The 26,731-nt window shown below is 40.6% G+C and overlaps 1 long non-coding RNA gene across 2 annotated transcripts in view; it reads right to left on the reverse strand.

The window, feature by feature from the left end:
• Positions 1-11,789, reverse strand: part of LOC122553721 — a 41,641-nt gene extending 29,852 nt beyond the window's left edge. For both annotated transcript variants that reach the window (XR_006312801.1, XR_006312800.1), the window contains exons 1-2: positions 11,749-11,789; positions 3,989-4,096 (exon numbers count right to left, since the gene is read on the reverse strand). This is a non-coding gene — a long non-coding RNA (uncharacterized LOC122553721). The remainder of the gene's footprint in view (positions 1-3,988; positions 4,097-11,748) is intronic.
• Positions 11,790-26,731: the final 14,942 nt, after the last annotated feature.

The raw sequence follows: 26,731 nt of genomic DNA on the forward strand, positions 1-26,731 counted from the left end.
GGGGTAGACCATTTAGGTCAGAGATGAGGAGAAACGTCTTCACTCAGAGAGTGGTGGCTGTGTGGAATGCTCTGCCCGAGTGGGCAGTGGAGGCCCAGTCTCTGGATTCATTTAAGAAAGAGTTGGATAGAGCTCTCAAGGATAGTGGAATCAAGGGTTATGGAGATAAGGCAGGAACAGGATACTGATTAAGGATGATCAGCCACGATCATATTGAATGGCGGTGCAGGCTCGAAGGGCAAAATAGCCTACTCCTGCACCTATTGTCTATTGTCTAAAGGAGAACCAAATGAGTTTCTCCGAAAATCAACAACAGTTTCGTGGTCATCATTAGACTCTTAACCCTAGATTTTGTTTTTAATTAAATACAAATTTGACCATCTGCCATAGCAGAATTCAAACCTGGGTTTCCAGAACATTACCAGGGTCTCAGGGTTAACACTGCAGCGATAATACCACAAGGCCCCTGCCTCCTCTACATCTCCTGACAGTGCAGCGAGAAATGTCAACATGTGTGAGGTGCTCAGGTACTAAAGTGGGTCTTGAACTCTTAACCGCTGTCTCAGGGAAAGTGTGCTACCACTGAGATAAAGGACAATTTCCTCCATGTTTAGGTCTTCCGCGGCGTTGGAAAGTTTGACTTTGAAAGATAAAAACCCATGACAATTCTGCAAATCCCTGCCTTTGATCAGTGTCATTAAATAATACAGCAGATGCCCACAGAACGTGATTTGAGACTGCGGTGTTATTCACTCCATTGTCACTGCTGTTTTCCAACAGCTCAAAGTCATTTAATAACTGAGTCATTTGTCTCAGTCAAATCCATCGAATTCAGCACCGCCTTCCTAACCTGAGATCTTCTTCCCGACCTCTCCGCCCCCACCCCAGTCTGACCTATCACCCTCACCTTGACCTCTTTCCACCTATCACATTTCCGATGCCCCTCCCCCAAGTCCCTCCTCCCTATCTTTTATCTTAGCCTGCTGGACAAACTTTCCTCATTCCTGAAGAAGGGCTTATGCCCGAAACATCGATTCTCCTGTTCCCTGGATGCTGCCTGACCTGCTGCGCTTTTCCAGCAACACATTTTCAGCAACACATGATCTCCAGCATCTGCAGTCCTCACTTTCTCCTCAAAGAAAGTTGAACATCTGACAACGTGGTTGAGAGCTTGAGGGAATGGATTGTTATTCACATTGCATGAGTTGATTAGAAAAGGACATCTTCACCAATATTGCATCTATTGCTTCTTTGAATGGCAGCATGAATTGCATAGCCCTTCTGAAAGCATTAATATGACACAAGCCCCAAATTATGAGAGCAAATCCATTGTGATAATTTGAAAATTAGTTTGTGTTGATTTAACTGAGATGTTCATGATGATTATGTGTAGTGATCAGATAGAATTATTATATTTCTGGTCGGTGTCTCGATCGTGTGGGCCCCAGCTGGATCAGCAGGTTGTCATGTGAAGAATAGAGAAATGTTGAAGCTTCTTCCACAGAGAGCTGTTGAGACTTTAGATCAAAAATATAGTATGGAAACAGGCAATTCAGCCCTACAGGTCCACACTGACCCTCTGAAGAATAACACACCCAGATCCATTCACCTACTATAATAGTCTACGTTTACCCCTAACTAATGTACCTAAGTTACACATTCCTGAACACCTATGGGAAATTTTAGCATGGCCAATTCACCTAACCAGCACATAAAGTCAGAGAGATGTACAGCATGGAAACAGACCCTTCGGTCCAACCCATCCATGCCAACCAGATATCCCAACCCAATCTAGTCCCACCTGCCAGCACTTGGCCCATATCCCTCCAAACCCTTCCTATTCATATATCCATCCAGATGCCTTTTAAATGTTGCAATTGTACCAGCCTCCACCACTTCCTCTGGCAGCTCATTCCATACACGTACCACCCTCCGTGTGAAAAAGTTACCCCATAGGTCTCTTTTATATCTTTCCCCTCTCACCCTAAACCTATGCCCTCTAGTTCTGGACTCCCCCACCCCAAGGTAAAGACTTTGCCTATTTACCCTATCCATGCCCCTCATAATTTTGTAAACCTCTATAAGTTCACCCCTCAGCCTCCGATGCTCCAGGGAAAACAGTCCCAACCTGTTCAGCCTCTCCCTTTTGCTCAAATCCTCCAACCCTGGCAACATCCTTGTAAATTTTTTCTGAACCCTTCCAAGTTTCACAATATCTTCCCGATAGGAAGGAGACCAGAATTGCACTCAATATTCCAACAGTGCAAGGAGCTATGAGCCTGCACTCCAAGGTCTCTTTATTCAGCAACACTCCCTAGTGTATAAGTCCTGCTGAGATTTGCTTTCCAAAATGCAGCACCTCGCATTTATCTGAATTAAACTCCATCTGCCACTTCTCAGCCCATTGGCCCATCTGGCCAAGATCCTGTTGTAATCTGAGGTAACCCTCTTCGCTGTCCACTCCACCTCCAATTTTGGTGTCATCTGCAAACTTACTAACTGTACCTCTTATGCTCGCATCCAAATAATTTATGTTAATGACAAAAAGTAGAGGACCCAGCACCGATCCTTGTGGCACTCCACTGGTCACAGGCCTCCTGACTGAATAACAACCCACCACCACCACCCCCTGTCTTCTACCTTTGAGCTAGTTCCGTATCCAAATGGCTAGTTCTCCCTGTATTCCATGAGATCTAACCTTACTAATCAGTCTCCCATGGGGAACCTTGTCGAACGCCTTACTGAAGTCCATATAGATCACATATACTGCTCTGCCCTCATTAATCCTCTTTGTTACTTCTTCAAAAACTCAACCAAGTTTGCGAGAAATGATTTCCCACACACAAAGCAATGTTGACTATCCCTAATCAGTCCTTGCCTTTTCTAATACATGTACATTCTGTCCCTCAGGATTCCCTCCAACAACCTGCCCACCACCAAGGTCAGACTCACTGGTCTATAGTTCCCTGGCTTGACCTTACCACCCTTCTTAAACAGTGGCACCATGTTAGCCAACCTTCAGTCTTCCGGCACCTCACCTGTGACTATCGATGATACAAATATCTCAGCAAGAGGTCTATCATCCACTTTTTTCTTTTCTTGTCAATTGGTGTATAATCCTCTGGCACAATTCCTGTTTCCAAAGAATCCTAGAAAGTTATGATTGGTGTGTTTTTTTCCTTTTTTTAATCATTGAACTTTCTTTGTATTGTGGTGTATAGCTATCGGAGCTTATACATTTTTATCTTCTATTGCAGTATTGCTGAAAAATGCAATATATTGCTGAAACATTTCATCTTGTAGTCATCCTGATAGATGCAAGAATGCTAAATTTCATATTTTTAACATTGTCATTCTATTTTCAAGTCCTTATGTGACATTGCTCTTCTCTCTAATCACCTCCAGTCTCATTATATGTTTAGATCTCTGAGATTATCTAGTTTTGGTCTCTTGAACATCCCTGATTCTAATTGGTCAGGCTTTGGTGGCTATGCCTTCAGTTGCCTAGGTGTTGAGCTCAAGAATTTTTTTCCTAAACTAATTCTGGACAAATTTATGTATCTATTAAGCATTATCATTTTTAATATTTAAATTTGATTATATTACCCCTATGGTTAATCTTAGTATGCCAAGATGTATTTAGCATCTTGCTTTAATTTCTTATCCTTATTACAATTGTTTTCTCCTGCTTTTATGTTGATCATCGATCCTGTTTCAGATTATTCTCTCCTGACCAATCTCCCTTGTGTAATGTTAGTTTACATCTCGCCTTTTTCCTCCTGAGGTCTATCCCTTTCAGGTTGGTGAGCTCCTTTGATTTGTGGCAAGCCTCTTAGTCAGCTACAACTCTCTTTGTTTCATATTCATTGTTTCCTAGTGCCGGTTGGTTATGTTAATTATCTTTGTTTCATTCCAGGCTTTTCTTTTCCAAGTTTTTGGAACGTTAAAGGCTCTATATAAACTCATTATTGTTATTAATGTAACCCACCTTTCTTTCTTCTGCGTTTTGCGCTTTTCCATTGTTTTTGGAGTTAATTTCTGAGTAAAGTTTCAGTGGGGCTATTTCATTGAGACCACAAGCTTTCTTGTCGAAAATCTGAAAAATAGCAGTGACACTTAACAATTGCTTTGGCTGATTTTTATTTATAGATTAGAATGAAGAAATAGCAGCAAGAGCACTTATGAAAATGTCACACAACTGACAGCTAAATCATTTGAAAATGAAGAATTTGTGAAGAGGCTAAATTTGTGGTTATGGTACTGGATGAGCAACCCTTGGAATAAGTACACAGACCACAGGAGTTCCAATCGCTTGAGAATTACTTTCACTTTAAACAATATGTAAATTAAAAGAAAAGAAAGTGCCTGCACGAAATATATATGTTCTTTTAACACCAACTATTTATCTAATTATTCTAGAGAGGAAATCTATTATTTTTACTTAGTCTAGTCAAAATGTGACTCCAACCCTACAGTCTGGTATCAATGTGATTGGCTCTTCACCATCCGAGGAAAGGCTGGCAGTACCAACTTGACTAGAAATAGCCATGTTCTCAGCATTTTCTTTAATTGCAATTGATAGTCTTAGATAGAAGAGGATAACATCTGCTAGAGGTTGATGGTAAAGTTGACATGATGGACTGAGTGGATGTGGCCTTGATCCCCTGCTGCAGGCAGTATTGTACTTTCAAGACGGTCCAAAGCTGGTGGAGCAAAGAATCCGTGGAATGAGCCGTAGGAGATAGACGAGCTAAACACTGAGGAACACAAGCCAAGATAGGATGCACTGGAAGAAATGACCCTGGGGCACAATTCTCATTTGGAAAAGCAACGTACTACAGGGACAGATGAATTAGAGCGAGCAAGTTGCAAATTCATGAAGAGGTGTAATACCTTCACCTTGCAGAAAAAAAGAATAATGAATGCAAATCTTACTTTTGTGAAGGCCAGAGGGGAAGAGCTGAATAATGTAAATAAGTGTGCAGTACTTCAGTGGAAAGAAAAATCATTGAAATTCTGTGCTGGTATATTGGCTTGGAGACTGAGGAAAGCTGATGAGATGAGTAACTGGCTGACCTTCAAATCTGTGGGAAATAGTGCTGGATACTTTCTAGAATGTGAAATCTGAGGTATGTGCAAAAATATGCTATGAAGGTGAAATGAAGCGCAGGCAATATGAGACACAAGACAAAACAAAGAAAAGGTCTCCTTTCTTTTACAAGGGAATTTTTTTTTTTGCTTTGAGCCAAAGGAATGTCTGTTGGACCTTTGTGAGTTCCTTTGTGGTTGCAACCTACTTTTGACTTATAGAACTTTACAGGATAAAAGGAGGCATATCTTATCCATGCCAGCTCTCTGAAAGAGCATTCCAATTATTCAACAATGCTGCTTTTTCACCATAGTCCTGCAATTCTTCCTTTGCATATTATTACCAGTTCTGTTGCCACCATTCTGTTGCGTAGTGTATTTCAGATCGTAACACTGCACAAAAACAAGAATCATTCACCACCTCATTTTTTTGCCTGTTACCACCTTGACTCCTTTTTGAATAAACATTGAAAGAATATATTTGAATTGTACAGATTGTTTAGCTGAGCACAGAAGGTGGGTTCTTCCTTTGGAAATTTCCTCTCTTGTTGGAATATATCTATCCTGTGAACTCTGACATATCCCCTCAAATGTCAGCTGCTGCATTTCCACTGACCAATCCCAGAATTAAAGCAGAAATTGCTGGAGAGACTCAGCAGGTCTGGAAGCATCTGTTGAGAAAAAGCAAAGTTAATGTTTTCAATCCAGTGACCCTTCTTCCAAACAAAAGTTCTGTCCAGAACAGATCTGAAGAAGGATCACTGGACTTGAAATGTTAACTTAGCTTTCTTTCTGCAGATGCTGCCAGACCTGCTGAGTTTCTCGAGCAATTACTGTTTTTACTTCAGGTCTCCAGCATCTGTAATTCCTCGCTTTATTCCCTTAACTTTATTTGCCACTTCATTTCGATCAGCTCTGCTCTCATGTCCTATTAATTACCCTTATTTAACTTCAAATGATCAGTCTTGAACCCATTCATCTTGTGCAAACTGAAAGTAAAATTTGATTATATTGTGATTATTTTTACCTAAGGGTGCCTTTACATTTAAGATCATTAATTAATCCTATGCAATTACACAATACCAGGGCAAGTGTAACCCTTGTCACAAGTCCAGTTGAGGTTCCCCAAACGATTAAACTGCCAAGTGGGGAGGGATGAACTGGTTGCATTTTGTTTCACTTACTCATAAACCCCTCAACTCCCCACACCTCTTCCCCTACCCACATCTAGTTTGTTGTAGCAAGGTATCCTTATGGATACCGTTCTCTCAGTTCAAACATATGTTTGAAAAGGAGCCAAGGGATTCAGTATTACTTGAATTAACAAAGAGTGAGTTTATAAACTGCTTCACATAGAAATAAATACTAATGCAACACACATACACACAGATTAACAGTAAGAGGTGAGTCATAAGTATAAAAGGTTTCCTGAAAAAACAGACATACGGATCAGCTCTTGAGTTTGCAAATAGTTTTAACATTGAAGTTGTTACAGTGGAGACTACCAGGAGCATTGATGTGGAGGTGCCGGTGTTGGACTGGGATGGACAAGGTCAGAAGTCACATGACACCAGGTTATAGTCCAACAGGTTTATTTGAAATCACATGCTTTTTGTGTGCTGCCCCTTCATCAGGTGAAGTGAGGAGAGGTGCATAGGCACAGAGCTTATAATCAGTGAGATCAAAAGATCATGCACATGGTGTGAGTGGAGTGTCGATGGGCTGAATAATAAGTCTCTGCAAGTGATCAAAAATGTCAGACGGTGCGAGTAAAACGTCAACAGTTGAAAAGCAAGTGAAGGGATGACCTATAATCCAATTAATTAAGGCAGAAAGATAATTTCAAAATGTTAAAACTAAGGTAGTGATGGAGACAAACCAAATGACATTACTAATATGATAGGTAGAAGAGTGGCATGCCAAGGGTCTAACCAAAGTAACAAGTAATCCAAAACTGTACAAACTAATTAAGGTAGAGAGATCATAACAGGTTATCAAGAAGATGGTTTCAAAACGGGACAAAAAGGAAGACTTTACAAATATAGAACAGTATAGAGGGGTTACATGTAGCGTGACATGAACCCAAGGTCATGGTTGAGGCCGTCTTCATGGGTATGGAACTTGGCTATCAGTTTCTGCTCGGTGCTTCTGCGTTGTTATGTATCTTGAAGGCTGCCTTGGAGGATGCTTACCCAAGGATCAGAGGCTGGATGTTCTTGATTGCTGAAGTGTTCCCCAACTGGGAAGGAACATCCCTGCCTGGTGATTGTTGCACGGTGTCCATTCATCTGTTGTTGTAGTGTCTGCATGGTCTTGCCAATTTACCATTCCTCAGGGCATTCTTGCCCACAACATATGAATATACACCATTGGCCAAGTCACATGAGTACCTGCGGTGTATGTGGTGGGTGGTGTTCCCATGTATGATGATAGTATGCATGTCAATGATCTGGCATGCCTTGCAGAGGTTGTCATGGTAGGGTTGTATGTTGTTGTGGACCATACAACCCTACAATATTGTCCTGAAGGCTGGACAGTTTGCTGTGAATGATGCTCTGTTTAAGGTTTAGCAGTTATTTGAAAGTGAGAAGTGGAGGCTGTTATCAGGCAAGACCACATTTGATATGTGGGAATTATTTAAAGACCAGCTGATAAGAGTTCAGGACTGGCATGTTCCAGCAAGGATGAAGGTCCGTGATGGCAAGATAATGGACCACTGGATAAGGAGAGAGGTTGTGATATTTGGTCAAAAGGGAAAAAAGAAGATGTGTAAGATTTAGGAAGCTAAAATCGGACAGGGCCCGTGCGGAATATAAAGAAACAGGGAATTAGGAGAGCAAGGAGGAGCCATGAAATGACCTCAAGAAGTAAGGTTAAAGAGACTCCGAAGTCATTCCATACGTACATTAAAAATGAGAGGATAACTAGGGAGAAGGTAAGACCACCCAAAGATAAAGGAGGAAACTTATGTTTGGTAGCTATGAATGTGGGCAAGACCCTAAATGAGTACTTAGGGATGGTCAGTATTGCTTTGTGCAGAGCAGGTCACATTTTACTAACTTGATTGAATTTTTCGAGGAGGTGACAAAGGTGATTGAAGGTAGAACAAGTGGTGTTGTCTACATGGATCTTAGTAAGCCTTTTGACAAGGTCCTTTATGATAGGCTCAACAAGAAGGTTAAGACTTGGCTGCATGGATTCAGAATTGGCTTGTCCAAATAAGGCAGAGGATAGTGGTGGAAGGGTGCTTTTCATGCTGGAGGTCCATGACTAGTGGGATCTCTACTGTTTGTGATATATAGAAATGACTTGGATGAAAATGCAGAGAGTGGGTTAGTAGGTTTGCAGACGATATCAAGGTCGATGGAATTGTGGATGATGTAAAAGGTTGTCAAAGGATATAAATCAGTTGCAATTATGGGCAGGGAAATGGCAGGTGAAGTTTAATCCGGGAAGTGTGAGGTGCTGCGCTTTGGGAGATCAAATGTAAGGGAAAGTATACAGTTGATGGCAGGACTCTGAACAGCATTGATATACAGAGGGATTTTGGAATTCAAGTCCATTGCTCCCTGAAAGTGGCCACTCAAGTAGATAGGGTGGTAAAGGAGGCATATGGCATGCTTGCCTTTATTGGTTGAGGAATTGAGTATAAGGGTTAGGATATCATGTTGCAGCTATGTAAGACTTTGGTTAGGCCACACTTAGAGTACTGCATTCAATTCTGGTTGCCACATTACAGGAAGGATGTGGAGGCTTTGGAGATAATGCCTAAGAGGTATATTGTGATGTTGCGTGGATTAGAGGGTATGAGCTATAAGGAGAGGCTAGAAAAACTTGGGTTGTTTTTTTCTGGAGCGTTGGAAGCTGAGGGCAGGCTGAATAGAAGTTGCATAGTTGTGTTGATGGTCAGAATCTTTTTCCCAGAGTTGAAATGTCTAAAAATAGTGGGCACATATTTTAGGTGAGAGAGGCAAGGTTCAAGGGAAATGTGAGAGGCATGTTTTTCATACGGAGAGTGGTAGGAGTCTGGAAAGTGCTGTTATGGGTTACGGTGGAGGTACATACAATAGGGACATTTAAGGGATTTTAGATAAGTACATGAATATGAAAGGAATGGAGGGATATGGACAGCAGGCAGGCAGAAGGGGTTAGTTTAATTTGGCGTTGTATTTGTGGGCTGAGGGGCCTGTTCCAGTGTTGTACAGTTCTATGTTCTATCCTTAGTTTTGGTTAAGGTTCTGATTTCTTTCAATCGTGATTGAATTCCAGCTTTAAGGATGGGAGGTGGCACCATTGTTGTCCTGTTTCCATTTGCCTGGCTGCTATCTAGCTGACTTTGAGTACTCTGAGTGAGAGAGTCCGTCTACTTAAAAGAGGGCATTGTTATTTGACTGTGACCTTTCTAGCATGCTAACATTTGAACACACAATAATGTTAACTCCACTAGCACATCAGTTGAAACAGGATTTTTAAACCCAATATTTGCCAATTCTACAAAGAAAGAAACATAATAGACAGAATCTTACAGAGGCATGATTAGTGTGAACATTGGCAAGGTACGTGGCAGAATCGGCCAAGAAAGGCCTGTGAGACCTATCTCAACATTGGGAGCATCTCAATCCATTTTAACAAAAGGTGTGGTGAGTTTCTTGTTGGTAATGGTGAGTTAAGGAGGACTATTGCTTGTTAAACACATCGTTATTGGAGTAACTGATCAAGGGCTTTAGCCCGAAACGTTGATTTTTCTGCTCCTCAGATGCTGTTTTTCCAGCACTACTCAAATCCTGATCTCATTAATATTCAATTTTCTATCTTCCCACATGTACCATACAGGTTAGACATCGAGAAAACTCAAATGGAAATCAGGACAGATGTGTGTGATTTCAGCTCATCATTCGCTCTGAAGGAACTCCATATTTCCTATAATTAAACTACATCTCAGGGCAAAATCCATGGTAGTGAGAAGATTTGTAACTCAGGTTGAGGTTCTGGGTGTAGGTTTGCTTGCTGAGCTGGAAGATTCATTTTTAGACGTTTATTCACCATACTAGGTAACATCTTCAGTGATCCTCTGGATGAAACACTTCTCATATTTCCTGCATTCTATTTATATGTTTGGGTTTCCTTGGGTTGGTGATGTCATTTCCTGTGGTGATGTCATTTCCTGTTCTTTTTCTCAGGGGGTCAATGGGATCCAAGTCAATGTGTTTGTTGAAACAGTTCCAGTTGGAATGCTATGCTTCTAGGAATTCTCGTGCATGTCTCTGTTTGGCTTATCCTAGAATGAATGTGTTGTCCCAGTCAAAGTGGTGTCCTTCCTTATCTGTATGTAAAAATACAGATAAGAGAGGGTCATGTCGTTTTGTGGCTCGTCGATGTTCATGTATCTTGGTGGTTAGTTTTCTGCCTGTTTGTCCAATGTAGTGTTTGTTACAGTTCTTGCACAGTATTTTGTAAATGACATTAGTTTTGCTTGTTGTCTGTAGAGGGTCCTTCAAGTTCATTAGCTGCTGTTTTAGTGTGTTGGTGGGTTTGTGGGCTGCCATGATACCAAGGAGTCTGAGTAGACTGGCAGTCATTTCCGAGATGTCTTTCTTTGATGTAGGGGAGAGTGGCTAGGGTTTCTGGATGTGTCTTGTCTGCTTGTTTGAGCAGTGCTTCGTCCAGAGGCTCACTGAAGAAGTTACCTAGTATGGTGACGAAATGTCTGAAAATGAACCTTCCAACTCAGCCAACACCCAAAATCCATGGTCTCTAGCCACACAGACTCTCATCCATGGATATTGGCATCCAGCATTTAACAACCCCTTACAATCACCATGACATCTCTCTGATAGACTGGCAGACCTCTGAGTAAGCATCGACTCACATTGCAGTATGCATCAGCAACTAGCATTGAAAAGCTGCAGCAATGATACTTTGCATACACAGACTGGCATGCAGCTCATGGATCTGACAGGGCTGCATTTCAGGGCTGCTCACTTACTCGCAGAGAACCTAACTGCACACTTGCAACATCTCCTCCTTCTTTGCTTCTTGCCTGCTTTCCATTAGAAAGCTAGTCTCTGAGTTGCTGACCAAGTAGCTATCATCGATTGTTGTGAGAAACTATCTGGTTCATTAATGTCCTTTTAAGGGAAATAAATCTGCCATTCTTACCCAATGTTATCTATACTTGACTCCAGACCAACAGCAATGATTGACTCTCACACTATTTGTCTTCTAAAATGACTTGACAAGCGTAACTTAGGGAACGCTTCACTGAGGATCTCAGCCAGTCCTGCAGGGGCCGACTGGACTTCCCAGTCACCACTCATTTTAATTCCCCTAACCACTCCCTTTCCAACATGACCATTCTTGGCCTCCTCCATTGTTACAATGAACCAAACCACAAATTGGAGGAACAACACCTCATCTTCTGCCTGGCGACTCTACAGCCCAGAGACCTAAACATTGACTTCTCCAATTTCAAATAATCTTCCTTCCCAACCCCCAACTCCTTCCCAGCCCCTCCTACTTCCTTCTACTCCTCTCTGCCACCAACCAGATTCATTCCTCCCATTGACCAACCAGGTCGTACCCTTTGCCTGCCTTCACCAATCCCTACTTCACCACCCTGCCCCCACCACCTCCTTTATCTGCATCTCCCCCAACACTCACCTCCAGTCCTGAAGAAGGGTTATACCCAAAATGTCGACTTCTCCACTTCCTGATGCTGCCTGGCTTGCTGCGTTCTTCCGGCCTCCTGCCTGTTTACTTTAGATTCCAGCATCTGCAGTTGTATTTGTTTCTAACCGAGCTATAGAGGTCAGCAGAAATTGGAGATGAATGACAGTTGCTGGCCACATCCCAATAAAGAATTTACTTACAAAGAAGCTTAGTGGAGCTCACGTCAACACTTGACTCTTGCACTGGAAGGTTTTGTGCTTTTGATATGAGATGGAATTCTAAACAAACTCTGTTCCACCCCAAATTTCAAACCTTTCTCTCATAGCTCAGCAGGGGAAGTGTTCAATGTCCACCTTCCCTAGCTGTCCGTATGTTGGGACTAAAGGTTCCTGAACATAAAAGTGAGAAAATCTTTGAATATCTTTGCTTCTGCTACCTTAGTTTAGTCAACTTTTAAGAGCAACAATCTTTTTCTTCCATTTTGTATTTAGTTTTGACTCACTTTGATCTGACTCACTTCATTTACTTTGAAGTTATAAATGTTTTATATGATATAATATTTTGCATTCCTCCAGAGCAATTGTTTTTTGATTTTTTTTTTATTTGGTGTCTGGGGGCCCTGAACTTCCTTTGTATGATGGTAAATTGGCTCATTCTGTGCAGGAACGCTTAAAGAAATAGAACGTTTTAAATATGGTGAAGTTGGCTATGCTCATTACTAATAAGCAAGTTGGATATTAATATTGACATTTGTACATGATACGCAGTTAAGCAGCAAGATCCAGGAATTATTCTGAGTATTGCCCTGCTCTTCCACAAGATTCTTTTTGCTGGTACTTCAGTGATAGTCTCTGCATCAAAATAAATGAAGCTGTGTTGTGTACCTATTTAACATTCCAGAAAAGAAATACGTTTGCAGTGTTTTGGTGTGATATGCTTAAATATTATCCAATAGTCTCTCTGGCTCAGGAATTTAAAGTTTACAAGCAGAGACGCATTCCTTGAGAAATCTATTTCTTGTTAGAGATGTAGTGTATCTTTTGACTTGCTATTTCATTTCTGTCTCTTAAGCCAATCCTTCTTTTTTGTCTCTTTAGTGGGTGGCATGGTGGCTCAGTGGCTAGCACTGCTGCCTCACAGCACCAGGGACTCCGGTTCAATTCCCGCCTCGGGCAACTGTGTAGAGTTTGCACGTTCTCCCCGTGTCTGCGTGGGTGTGCTCCGGTTTCCTCCCACCGTCCAAAGATGTGCAGGTTAGGTGAATTGGCCATGCTAAATTGCCCGTAGTGTTAGGTGGATTAGTCAGGGGTAAATATAGGGGGTGGGTTTCTCTTCGGAGGGTCGGTGTGGACTTGTTGGGCCGAAGGGCCTGTTTCCACACTGTAGGTAATCTAATCTATTTTGAGTTCTGTGCATGGTTTGATGTTAAATTATGGAGATAGTTTAGACTTTTGTGGCCCCAATCATTTGACAAGGGTAGTTGGTGTAAATAGCTGAAAATGTGTTGCTGGAAAAGCGCAGCAGGTCATGCAGCATCCAAGGAACAGGAGAATCCACGTTCCTTCTTCAGGAAGAAGGGCTTATGCCCGAAACGTCGATTCTCCTGTTCCTTGGATGCTGCCTGACCTGCTGCGCTTTTCCAGCAACACATTTTCAGCTCTGATCTCCAGCATCTGCAGTCCTCACTTTCTCCTAGTTGGTGTAAGTAGCATTACAGAGATTCAGTTGGGAAACCAACAAGTCTTGGTTTTTCCTCTTCTTATTTTTTCACTAGCAACCCTGCCAGAAGTTCAATCACATGAACAGGCTTGGCATCTAGTCAACTGAATGCACTTCACAGCAAGTTCCAGCCCCAGTTATGAAGACTGCAGCAGGTGTGAACCAGGGGCACTGGCGTGAGGGGAGCGTGGAATGGGGGATGCAGAAGTGTTGTTGAAGGGAGATGACGTGATTGGGGGTACACTTTTCATTGTGAAAATCACTTCGCAGAGAATAAAGGCAGAGAATTATTTCAGTATGACAGTTGAATATAATGTATGGTGAAAGATATACACTTAAATCTCAGTATCTCAGTGAGATACTGAGATTTAAGTGACAATATCTCAGTATCTGCAGTAAATTTATTTTCTCTTAGGTTTATAAGGAGAACGTGTAGTAATAAAACCAATTTATGAATCTATTGGGATGCAAACTTATCATATTGCATTATCTGTTTATCCATGGTTTGGCTAAGCAATCTAGCACACTCATCTCATTGCACCATATTATTTTGTCAGAAGAAAAGAAACATTTACAATATAGATATAGTTCATTATTTTCTTTAAAAAAATGATTTTTTTCTTCTTTAGTTTCCCACAGGGACCATGTTCTAGGAAGGAGAATGGCTAGTGACTAGCAATCATCTTTAGCATTGCTGTGGAGAAATCATCAAAACGGTGAGTGTAGGGGTTATGGGCTCTTGAAGTGGTTCCATCATTCAGTAGGACCATGGCTGAATTTGTATATCAGCTCCACTTTCCCACCCTATCCCCTTATCCCTTGATTTGGAGGTGCTGGTGTTGGACAGGGGTGTAGAAAGTTAAAAATCACACAACACCAGGTTAGAGTTTATTTGGAAGCACTAGCTTTTGAGACGCTGCCTCTTCATCAGGCCCCTGATGAAGGAGCAGCACTTCAAAAGCTAGTGCTTTCAAATAAACCTGTTGGACTCTAACGTGGTGTTGAATGATTTTTAACTTAACCCATAGCCCTTGATTCCCCTATTGTTCAATATTTCGGCTACCTCTGTTTTGAATTGGCTTTCGATCTGAATGTCTGCAGCTCCATGATGGGACATATAATTGCAGGGATTCACAAACCTCTAAATGAAGGGATCTCCCTCTTTTCAGTTTTAAATAGCCAGGTTCAAAGGGAACAGTGTATAAAAGTTGGCAGGTTTTGCAAAACTATACAAGGCACTAGTCAGATCACAGCTGGGATGCTGTGAACAATTTTGGGACATCTTATCTACTAGCATTGGAGGCAGTTTAGAGATGGTACATTAGGCTGATCTCAGATATGAAGAGAAGTTGAGTAGATTAGGTCTTTACTCAATGGAATATAGAAGAAGGAGAGGTGATCCTATTGAAACATACACGATTCCTAGGGGACTTTACTGGATAGATGCAGAAAGTTTGTTTTTGCTTGTGAGACAGACTCAGACCAGACAGCATAATCTTAGATTAAAGAGTCACACATTTAAGACAGAGATGACGAAGAATTTCTTCTCTCAGAGGGTTGTGAATCTGTAGAATTCTTTACCACAGAGGACTGTTAAAGCTTGATCATTGAGTATGTTCAAGGCTTGAGAGACAGGTTTTTAGTCAATAAGGGAATCAAGGGTTACAGGGAAGTGGCAGTAAAGTGGAATTGAGGATTATCAAATGAGCTATAATCCCATTGACAGGCAGAGAAGACTTGATGGGTAGAATGGCCTAGTTCTGCTTCTGCATCTTATGGTTTTACGGTCCCAAGTCTTGAGACCATGATCCTTAACACTAGGTTCCCCAAGCAGGGGAAGGACCTTTCAGCATCTACTCTGTCAACCCATCTAGGTTTTTTATGTGTTGCAATGGGATCACTTAAGTCATTAATATTTTGGTCAGGAAGAACATCATGCCAAAATTTGCAAATATGTTTCAAATTAAAGCAATTTCTAGTCTTTGAAGTACATTTCATTTGAGGAATGGATTTTGTGATCTCATTTGGAAGGCTTACCTCTGTTACATTGGACTGGAGTATCGAGAGTACTTATGTAAATTGATAGCACAATATCAAAGATTGTCTCTGTAAATTGGGATTGGAAGGTGCTTCTCAATCCTAAAGTCAGAAATTTTACCTATGGATTTTACACAATGGATATTTATAGAGTTATTACCAACTACAGATATAACTGGTTTTTGAAGCAGTGCATTGCCAGTTGAGATTATGTCACACAGAATTTTCAAAAATCCAAACATTGGGAGGTCAATATGTTTGCATTAAGTTGCTTCATAGACCTTTCTGTCACTGTCTTACCTGTTGTGATTTGTCAGGCTTGTATTGTGATGAATTCTCCAATTTGAATTTCCAGAACCCTGTAATTGTCAAAATGTCAGTCAGTTCAATTTATTGAGGATTTCTAGCAGTAAAAAAAAACCTCCTGCAAATGCTGCTAATGTCCTGCTAGGATATCCATCCAAATAATCAATGAACAAGTTGGTAATTTCAAACCAAAATTTGTCAATGTGCAAATGTTTATAAAGCAGGGGTATGTGTGGACAAAACAATTTGAGTTACAATGTGCCTTTGTTGAAGCTTATCCACTGCAGAATGTATCTCAATCTGTTAGAAAAGGCCAATTAAACTGTTATATTGATTCAGCTTTAACACTCCATTCCACACAACTAAGTAGTGGTCAGAGTAATATGAACCTCTGGTCCTGCAAACGCCTGCAAGCCAAACGCTGCTGGTCTGTATTGAGCAGTTTTCTTAAATTGACATGATGGTTTTCCTCAACCTCTCATTTTATCTTTTACAAAATTACGATTTAATGCTAAGACATTTCCCAGGGTTACCAACAGTTAGCAGTCCCAGTCAGCACCATCATTGGTCTGCGTACGTCCACCCTGAATTTAACCTCTGCTATGTAATTCTAAAGCTGCAAGTGCTTCTTTAACATTCGGGTCACTACTGTTTACTTTTCTTCTTTATGTCTTGTACACTGAATACAAATCAAATCTGACAATGAAGCCCAGATTAGATTCAACTCAGGGTAACAATGACAGCTACTTAACTCCAGGCGCAATTATGGTCCTTTACAAATGTACAGATGTACAATTAAAGAGAAGCTATTTGCATTGTGAAATGTGTGTGAACTGCACTGTATATTCTGGAAAGAATTTTGGCTTTTCTTGCATTTAATTAGTAGACATGAAGCTACCAATTTATCTGCTGGCTCTTGTTTATTATTGTGGTTAAATTAAAAGGGCAAGTACTATTATTTATGTTTGCATCAGATAGGGCCAAAACTTCCATGCCATGGAGCTTATTAATGTTTCTGGGTAACAGAGTAGTGTCTGTTTTTACCCAATCCTTCATTTCAATCTTCTCAGAAACCTGAACACATACACCAGCCGGTTTCTACCCTACTGTTGTTAGAATAGCGAATAGACTCACAAACTCTTAACATTCGCCTGTACCTGTGTTTTTGTTTTTGCTGCTGTTTACCTATCATTTAATTATCTATGCTATTTAACTCTGTGATCTGCCTGTGTTGCTTGTAAGACATAGCTTTTCACTGTGCCTCGGTACATGTGACAATAAATTCAAGTCAATTCCCAGAAACACATTTAATCGTCATTGGCAATCTTATTGCACTCAACTCCATTTTTCTTTTGTTGAATAAGTTATTGTGGAATTTAGTTTATGTGTCAAACCTCAAATATTTAAAAATGAGACAGGATTGGTTTCTTTTTGGATTGTAATGCCTAGAATGTGATTCAAAGGAAACTTGCTGGAGATGATTCGGTAACTGTGAGGAAAAGTTGTGCAATTTTTCCCAAGGTTTTGAATCTGCATCCATCTACCATTATCCCCAACCATCAACCTCTGCCTTGCACAATCTGCTTGCCAGGTGAAAAGAGCTGGCCGAACTAAAACTGTGGCTGCCAGGTTCTTCTGGTTGTGGTGGAATTCCCTTAGTCTCACATTTTCTTGTGCTATTGGTCTTTGCCAAATTCTTCCATGTTGTACAATAAAAATATAATATAAGATGTAGGAGCAGAAAGAGGTTATTCATTCCAAGGGGGTCTGCTCTGCCTTTCAATGAGATCTTGGCTGATCAGATTAGATTCATTACAGTATGAAAGCAAGCCTTTCGGCCCAACAAGTCCACACCAACCCTCCCAGACCCTTTCCACTACCCTGCCTTACATTTACCCTTTACGAATACACCTATTACTATGGGCAATTCAGCATGGCCAATTCACCTGACCTGCACATCTTTGGATTGTGGAGGGAACCAGAGGAAACCCATGCAGACATAGGGAGAGTGTGCAAATTCCACACAGACAGTTGCCCGAGGCAGGAATCGAACCTGGATCCCTGGGACTGTGAAGCAGCAGTGCGAGCCACTGAGCCACTGTGCTGTCCCAATTCCACTTTCCTGCCTTTTCCCTATAACTCCTGATTCCCTTACTGATCAAAAATCTATCTATCTCAGCCTTGAATATTCATAATGACTCAGCATCAACAGCTTTCAGCGGCTAATAATTCCACAGGTTCATTATCCTCTGAGAGAAGAAATTCCTCTCAATTTCTGTCTTAAATGGAGATTATGCCCTCTGATTCTGGACTATCCCACAGGAGGAAATGACATTTCTGGCCAAGTCAAGTCAGATCGCCTAAGAATGTTCTCCGTTTCAATAAGGTTGCCACTTATTCTGCTAAATTCCAATGACCAAGGCCCTATCTACTCAACCTCTCTTCATAAGATGGTTCCTCCATACTTGGAATGAGCCGAGTGAAGCTTCAGCCAATAATATTAGCAGTGAACATCTCAGCCAATATCAATATAATCTTGACTGGAGCTGAAATGATATTCAGGTTGAATGGGTAGAAAGCATTTGCACGTTGATTACTCTATGACTCTATAACTCTATGACCGTGGCTGTGTCAGTGACTGAAACTTTCTTAATTTCCAGTTGAAGAGTGTTGTCGAATGAGTTTCATGGTACGTGGTCTGTCTTGGCCTCGAGTGACTTTTCTCCAGCAATCTTCCGCTCGCTATCTCATTAATCATGCAACCAGATTCTCTGGTGGAACAGCGTGGCTGGATGGACCAAATCATTTGTCACTCCTGGGGCTGTTTTTGGTTTTTATGCCTCTGATGCCATATTTAAAGCCCAACTGCGCACCATTTCAGATGATAGGGCAGGAACCAGCCCCTCTCATGGTAGCGCTCGGCCGCTATTACTGTACACATGGCCCAGAGCAAAAGAAAGCTCATCCCCTGCTTTGAGGAGAAAATGTGTTGCTGGAAAACGCAGCAGGTCAGGCAGCATCCAGGGAACAGGAGAATCGACGTTTCGGGCATAAGCCCTTCTTCGGGCATAAGCCTGACCTGCTGCGCTTTTCCAGCAACACATTTTCAGCTCTGATCTCCAGCATCTGCAGACCTCACTTTCTTCCCTGCTTTGAGGACACAGACCTAGAGGTACTGAAGGACACAGTGATTGAGGGGAAGGCAGTGAAAGGATTCCACTCCATTGGGCACAGTCACTCTGGATCCAGCTGAGGTCAGTATTATGTTCTGGGTAAAAATAAAACACTAATAGTGAGGAAGAGTATCTGTGATCCTCTGCAAAGTTATCACCCCCATCTCTGCTCTGCTGAGCCAACATTCACACAGACTCTGCCACTGCATATACATCTCACCAAGATTCATGGTCTACACTTCTCTGTATTGTAGGCATCATTTCACTCAATGGTTTCCACCCACCTCAATGTCCCAAACGACTAATTGTTCCTGTTCTGAGCTTTCAAAAACTCTCTCTGGGAGCACTTTACTATCACTCCTGTACATGAGTATGTTTGACTCTTCCATCCACTCCTATCAACCTCGACACCTCCCTTGGTCTCATTGCAGGAAAAAACTAGCACAGACCCAGAGCTAGTTCTCAGCAGCAGTCCTACTGTCTTACCTGTAATTCCTGAATAACTTGCTCTCGGAGGCCAGCAGCCTGCAAGTCAATGCTGAAGTTCATGAGCATGGTCTAAGAAAGCACTGTTAAATAAACTGAAACTGGCTGCCTCAGTTTGAGCTGTAAAGTGAATCAGTGCTAAGAAAGCAAGTTAAGAAATTTAATTTGCATGTGTCCAAGTTAGCACAAAAGTATCCTAAAGAGGTGCATGAGGTGTGTGTCTATACCTTAGAGCAATAATAACCTGGTAGAAACATACAGGTCCCAGGTGTCCCTGACAACAAAGGGTTGAGATGGTGTGAGATTTGGTCCTCTAAGAAGAGTGTCAATGTGGTGGAGGTTGGTGGTTTGCCAATGGCATTTGGCGAGGGAAGAGAGGACAGGTTCTTTGCCTGTAACTCCACCTTACATGAGTACAGGGGCATCAATGCCTTGCTGCAGTTGGAAGAACCTTGATGAGAACACATCTGGAGAATTGTGTACAGCTTTGGTCTCCTTATCTGAGGAAGGATGTTCTTGCTTTGGAGGGAGTGCAACAAAGATTTCCCACACTGATTTCCGGGATTGCAGGACTAATATTTGAGATACTGTATCAGTTAGAACTATGTTCACTGGAGTTTAGAAGAATGAAGGAGTTCTCACAGAAACTTTTAAATTTCTAATAGGACTAGATAGAGCAAATGCAGGAAGGATGCTCTCAATGACTGTGGAATCCAGAACAAGGAGTCACAGTCTAATGATGCAGGGTCGTCCATTTAGGACTGAAATCAGGAAAAAAAATGTTCTCACACAGTGGTGATTCGATGAAATTCTCTGCTACTGAAAACATTTGAGGCAAAAACATTGTAAGTTTTCAAGAAGAAATTAAATATAGTCCTTTAGGCTAAAGGGATCAGAAGGTATGGAAAGAAAGTAGGAGCAGGCTATTGAGTTGGAGCATGGTGGAGCATGCTGAAAAGGCTAAGTAGTCTCCTGCTGCTTAAAATTTTCCATGTTTTTAGGACCATAATTTCAACTATAGGTAACAGAGAAAGAAATTCAATATAACAAAGACTCTACAGTCTTGAAATGGTTGGATTTCCGAAAGTTCATGGTTTGATTGTATGCTTAATGAAAAATGTATGCTTGTACACTAATGACCCACAAAGACTTTTTATTTTGTTTACTACCGTTCAAAAGACATAGGTTTGGTTTGAGGAATATTTGATACATAACTGATTTATATGTCCTCTCTCTAGCACCGAGAGAGCATTAAAACTCTCAGTGCTTTTACCAAACACAGAATTTCATATATAACAGGAATGCTGTGATTATAAGAATAGACCAGTATTCATCTTCCAATAAAGTTCATTGCCAGGATTATGACTGTGTATCGTATACACCACCATTTCACCTTTCAGTGAGGTACTCACTCAGTGTAGTTGAAGATAGAGCAAGACATTGCTGAGAAACTTGAGGATGTGACACCAGAAGAACACTTATCAGTCACAAAAGCCTTGTGGTAGATACTTGTGAAGAGTGCCTGTTGCTTAATAAATCCTGTTCCACACCCTACACCCCCATCACTGCCAGTATTGAGATTTGTATGACCATTCTATTCCTCTGAACAGTTCACATCTTTCTCACAACCGTAGAAATCAGCATGTGCTCCTAGCTCTAGTGTCGCCATATTTTCTTACCTTTGATCTAGCTGCTTCTCATCTTGAATATTTGTGTTTTACTTCATGCTTCTTGAAACATCCCCTTGACGCTGGATTTTGCAGGTTGACTGGCCGTTGTTCCTGATCCATTAGAGTAAACCATTGCAGGTGAGAAATTGACGTTGAATTTCAAAAATATTCCTTCACCATGACTTGTGCTGAAAGCATGTAAAGATGTAAGTGGAATACATGATAGGACGTATAAAAAGACCTTGTGAGTATTTTATTCAATATGAGGGCAGCTATTCCACTACCTTGAAATTGGAGAACTCGCATTATCTTTGCACAGGATGGGGTGAAACAGATTGAGGTCCATTTGTGCCAAGTTGGCTGTCCATCAAGCTGCCCTGGACTTTCTAAGGTTTTCCCACAAACCTTTGCTGCTGTTTCTTTAATGAGTATTAACAAATAACAAGGGAAGAGCACCTCAGATAGTAACAACCTTGCATCATTTTAATAGATGACTACAGGTTAGAGAGACTGTGAAATGTGATGAATATGCATAATAGGTATTACGCTTTTGCGGAGTGGCTTTTAAATAGAGGCTAGTTTTGGTCAGTTTTATGAAGATAAATTTCTGTTTTGAAACCAGTCATAAAGTAACTTGGACAGTTACCAAAATATATCACTTCTAAGATGGCACGTGCCTTCACTCAATTGCGTGGCAGAACCCCAGTGGATTTAGCGGATTAAATCTTTATGCTGATGAGTTTATGCGATTGAGTAAATACATTAAAGCAGTTAGCTTAGTCTTGACTTCAGGATCAAAGTTTCAAGTTCACAGTGCATAAGAGCTCAGTTTAGTTCAGAAGATAATCATTTTTCCAAGTTTGTCAGTTCAAGGGAACCAGTCATCTCAGTGTAAGTGGTTTCCAGTCTGTTGAGCTTCCACACTGGGAAAGCTAGTATTAGAGTTATTAGAGCTGAAAACATTCGGGCTGTTGGAAGTGTAAATGTTTCATGTCTGGGGACTCGGAAAGGAATCATAAAAATTTTCTCTGCAGTCAGAAAAAAAAGAAACCAAGAAGTTCAGTTAAGTAAAGATTTAGAAAAGTTGAGATAAGAGTAATATTTGTGTTAAGATCTTTCTACTCTTCCACATATTTCTGTAATAAACTTATGCTCTGTTGTTAAAGGATATTATTAGCCCCATATGCAAATGTTTCAGTGATCAACCACCACTTTAACCAACTGCAAAAATTAACCAAATGATCTATCAATCAAGTTTCATTCTGAAATCTGATTTGTTTGGAATTACCATCAACAGGAATCTTAGCACAAGGGTCTCATGCAGTAAGTATCTTCCCAATGATGTTATTGCTGAAGTTGAATTAGATTTTGCATGTATACTAAAATTCCATGACAGACATGGTTTAAATGAAGGTGAGGGCAGAGGAGCCAAAATTACAACATCCTCAATCATTTATGTACCTTGTGTATCCTTCTATATATCTAAGAAAGGCACTGCAGCACAAATGTGTGTGTGTGTGTTAAATGCAATGGCTTTTCATTAAACAAATGAAAAAGAAAAATGACCATATACGTTATTACTTAAATATCAAAGAATTTTACCATAGCTTAATTTTCTGCACATGTATACATGCATAAGGATCTTCTGAATTTGTGTTCTGTGCATTTAATATGTAATTTTTTTTTCATTATATTTGTAAACAAATGCTTAGCTTGGTTCATTAGAAAACTGATGGTCAGGTTATTTGTTTTTGTTGGAGGTTTTATTTCAGCCTGTTAAGTAAGCCTGATTTTATGTTAGTATGTGGGATCAGTGTCCTTTTCATAAATTCTCTTCAAGTGTATCAATGTGTGCTATCAATCAAATTTATAATTCACCAAAGATTTTTGTGGTTTTCTTTGATGTAATAAGTGGGTGTATACATTTAGTGCGAAAACAGTAATAATGTATTGGTTTGCTTATAAGAATTGTGATCTTTTAAGTATGATTTTCCATTGTTAAAGGAACAAACCACAAAGATTTTTCTATCTCTGACCTTCAAAGCTTCAGAGCAAGAATGAACCATTAAACATTCGGTGCTCCCTTATCGTACATTGAGTGTATCAGTATAATAGTGAATAATTGATGGAGTTGCTTAAATCATTTATTTGCTTTGGGTGAGCTTTGACATAATGGTTTACTCATCGTCTGGTTGTAATTTTGACTCAGGCATTTAAAAAACTGTTTGTCTTATTGAACAATGAGTCAGATGAGTTGTATGCGATTGTAGGTTGATTTCATTTGGGCTTCAGTCTAGATTCTGAAACCTAAGTGTATTATAAACGCTTACACTTTCGAAATAAGCCTGTGTGGCACATTTTAAGAAAAAAAAGTATATTTTACAGTAGAAAGGAAGACTTTATCTACAATAAATGAAAATAAACATTGAAAACTAAAACTTAAGCACAACTTTTTCCAGTGCCAATTCTCTGGAGTGTTTTTGATATATTTCTTTTTACTCTCTAAATCATATCTTTGTCTTTATTTTTGAATCTATTCAGTTTTTGTTTCTTTGGTTGGGAAGATGACATAACAAAGGCTTTTGGCTGCTCACCTTTGATATTCAGAAGCTTGAATACTGCAAGGTGTTGTACGTCACCAACTAAATTCCAATGTTCACCACTTTGCCCTTTCCAAAGCATTGCAGGCGAGGTAAGCAATTAACTCTCGAGGTGTGGGTGACAAGGCAAAGAACGAAATGGAACCAGTACTGGACCTCACTACGTGGGGCTGAGGTCTCCCATTTTTAGTTAAACTGTTTTGTCGAGTGAGATTAATGGTGCTTGGTCTGCTTTGGCTCAGTGATTTTTATTTCCTCACATTATTCTCCTCTTTACCTCAATAATTCTACAACTGGGCTGTTCACCTCCTTTCTGAGGAATCACGTGGCAGGAGAAACGAGAATGCTCACCACTGCCAGAACTTTGTGGCAGTCACACTGCTGGTGTCCACATGTACAGCTCAGCTGCATATCACCCCTTGTGCAGCAGATCTGGAATTGTCCCTTGCACTGTTGCGCTCCATTATTAACATTCAGGAAATGACCCAAAGAGAAAAGCTCACTCCATTTCACAGATAGGGACTAGAAGGGGTGGTGGAAAATTACAATATTTCTTTTCCCCTGCTGGCCACCAAAGTAGACCACATCACCAGGCCGAACCAGCCTGCATCTGTGAACGACTTGGGTTAGTGCTGTGTCCTGGTTTAAAAGGAATGATCAGAAGTGCAGGGAGAAGGTCAGTTACCATTTATGCTTTGTAAGGATAAATGCCACCAACTTCTCAATATTATCTGAAACTCACAGGACCAACCCTCTCTTTCTAACGCTACCATGGTACATGCATCTATCCAAGACACATGTACTACAACTCACAAGTATTGTACATATCATGTTTACTCAAAGGGTCTCACCCACTTCATCCTCCCAACTACTGATCTTGCCTGAACTCTATGCATCCTCGGATCACCTTGCTCCCTGTCCTGCCATTCTATCATCTCTAACTTCTTTTCCATCCTCTCCCATTGTATTCAAAACCTCCCTTTGTCAGATGCAGGAGAAACTGGCCAACTCCAGGAAAAGCTGCTCCACTCCAGACTGACATCTCCACACCATCCTGAATGTCATATTTATAATCCCACTTGACCTGCAGGACTGACTGGAGCCCACCCCCTGGACTCTGGTAGGACCAAGTACCTGACTGACCCAGGCCAATGCCTTAGACTAGGATTGAATAAGCTCCTTGACTAAATGTGGCAGCACCTCCTGATTGAGTGTAGTTCCCCTTGACCCCAATAAGCACTGCTTATTTTTGACATCGAGACATGGGCATTTGCTTGAAATCCAGACAGTATGTTTGCAGTATAATCTGCTGGTACATGTGAAAGACATTGATAGAGCATGATGCCATACAGTGACATGTCCACCCTCTTGACTGTTCAGTGCTCTGGACAGTGACCAACAACTGGCCTCTCCCCCTAGGCTAGAAGACAACTGTAGATTGCAGAGGTTGGTATCCTCCAAGCAAGCATAAAGCGAGTGAATGGTAAGAAATAACCTTAAGCACCATAAGATGCATCCTGTTTAGCTGCAGATGCATGTATGTCCCTGCATGTAAAACAACCTCCCTGACCTCTGTGAACTCCTAAAAGGCTGACGTGGTGTCAGAGTTTGATCAAGAGCTGGTGTGATGATTAGTGAGGCTACTGGTTTGTCCAAGTCAACCTGCATGGACAAAGGGTGACCGAAGGTGTTTGGATAATGATTGTGACACCTAACTGGCTAGCTACCGCCATCAGGCACCCACTCTGATTTACATTTACACTACAAGAATTTATGCTGTCCAGTTTCTTGAGGAAGGAGGGAAAATTGGGAAATGGCATAGACATTATGCAAGTTGGGTTGATAATGAGATGCAATTACAAGAAATAAGATGGTCACTGCTCATTAGCAAGTTTCTAAAGTTTAAGAGAAAAATTGGAAATATTGGAACTCCAAGTTCTGATTTGTTTTTCAGTTTCACCACCATATTTTCTCATTACTTGTACCATTGGTTATACTGTTCCAGGGAAGGGAAATCCTTTCCTTTTGAGGTCTAGTCTTCTGATACTTCAGTGTTTGGACTATAATATTGTTAACCTTCCTTGATTAGGGAAATGTATTAAGTCGTATCCTAACCTATGGAAAAAAAATGATCGACAACAATTGAGGCAATTCTATTAATAGTGACATCATTTTACAGTTGAAAGTTTCCAACAACAATTGGATAATACTTTCTTCTTCCATATTATATTTGCTAAAACAACTGGTTTACAATGCTTTTTGTGTTAAATAGTGTTAGCACTGTACAAGTGGTACTTAGTTTTCCTTCATTTTCTAGCTGGAAAACAAATGCAACTTTATTTAAAAGTCACTAGTCTTAAGTAGTTCCGTTCCTTGTACACATGTATTGGCTTTTATACAGTTCTTTACATTTTTATCAGGATTTGGTCATGTCTTTTGAAGCTACTTGCTACGCATGGAGGCTCAGCAAAATTGCATTTGATTGTACCTCATTGAAAAGTAACTCAAATACCTGTAACGTCTGGTTCAATTGAGTTATCGCATTTGGGGAAATGTTTTACGGTGAAATAGATATTAAATTGGGACACTTGAGAAAAGGAGTTAATACAGATGACCGAGTTATTCCTTTAACGTGCCAAAAAGTATTTATAGTGAATTACTTAGAATAGGGGAAAAAAAACTAATTTGTTATTTATAATTAAGAACAAATCCTGTTGTGGTTCCAAATACTTACACAGTTCTGAATTCATGGGCAAAGGTAGGATTTCATTACCTGAAATGCTATTAATATCATAGAGGCAAAAATTTAAATCAAGGGTTGCTGGATACTTTGTTTAAATTGTCCAAGGATTAACAGCCAATGGATTGATTGTGTCTGAAATATCCTCTTTAATGAGATGAATTAGATATCAACTGGATCAGGTTTTTTCAACTGCTGTACATTGAACTTCATTGCTCTCTTTATAAGCTTCCAGTGATGAGC

Source organism: Chiloscyllium plagiosum, chromosome 10 (assembly GCF_004010195.1).
Source record: "Chiloscyllium plagiosum isolate BGI_BamShark_2017 chromosome 10, ASM401019v2, whole genome shotgun sequence".
NCBI classification, from domain to species: Eukaryota; Metazoa; Chordata; class Chondrichthyes; order Orectolobiformes; family Hemiscylliidae; genus Chiloscyllium; species Chiloscyllium plagiosum.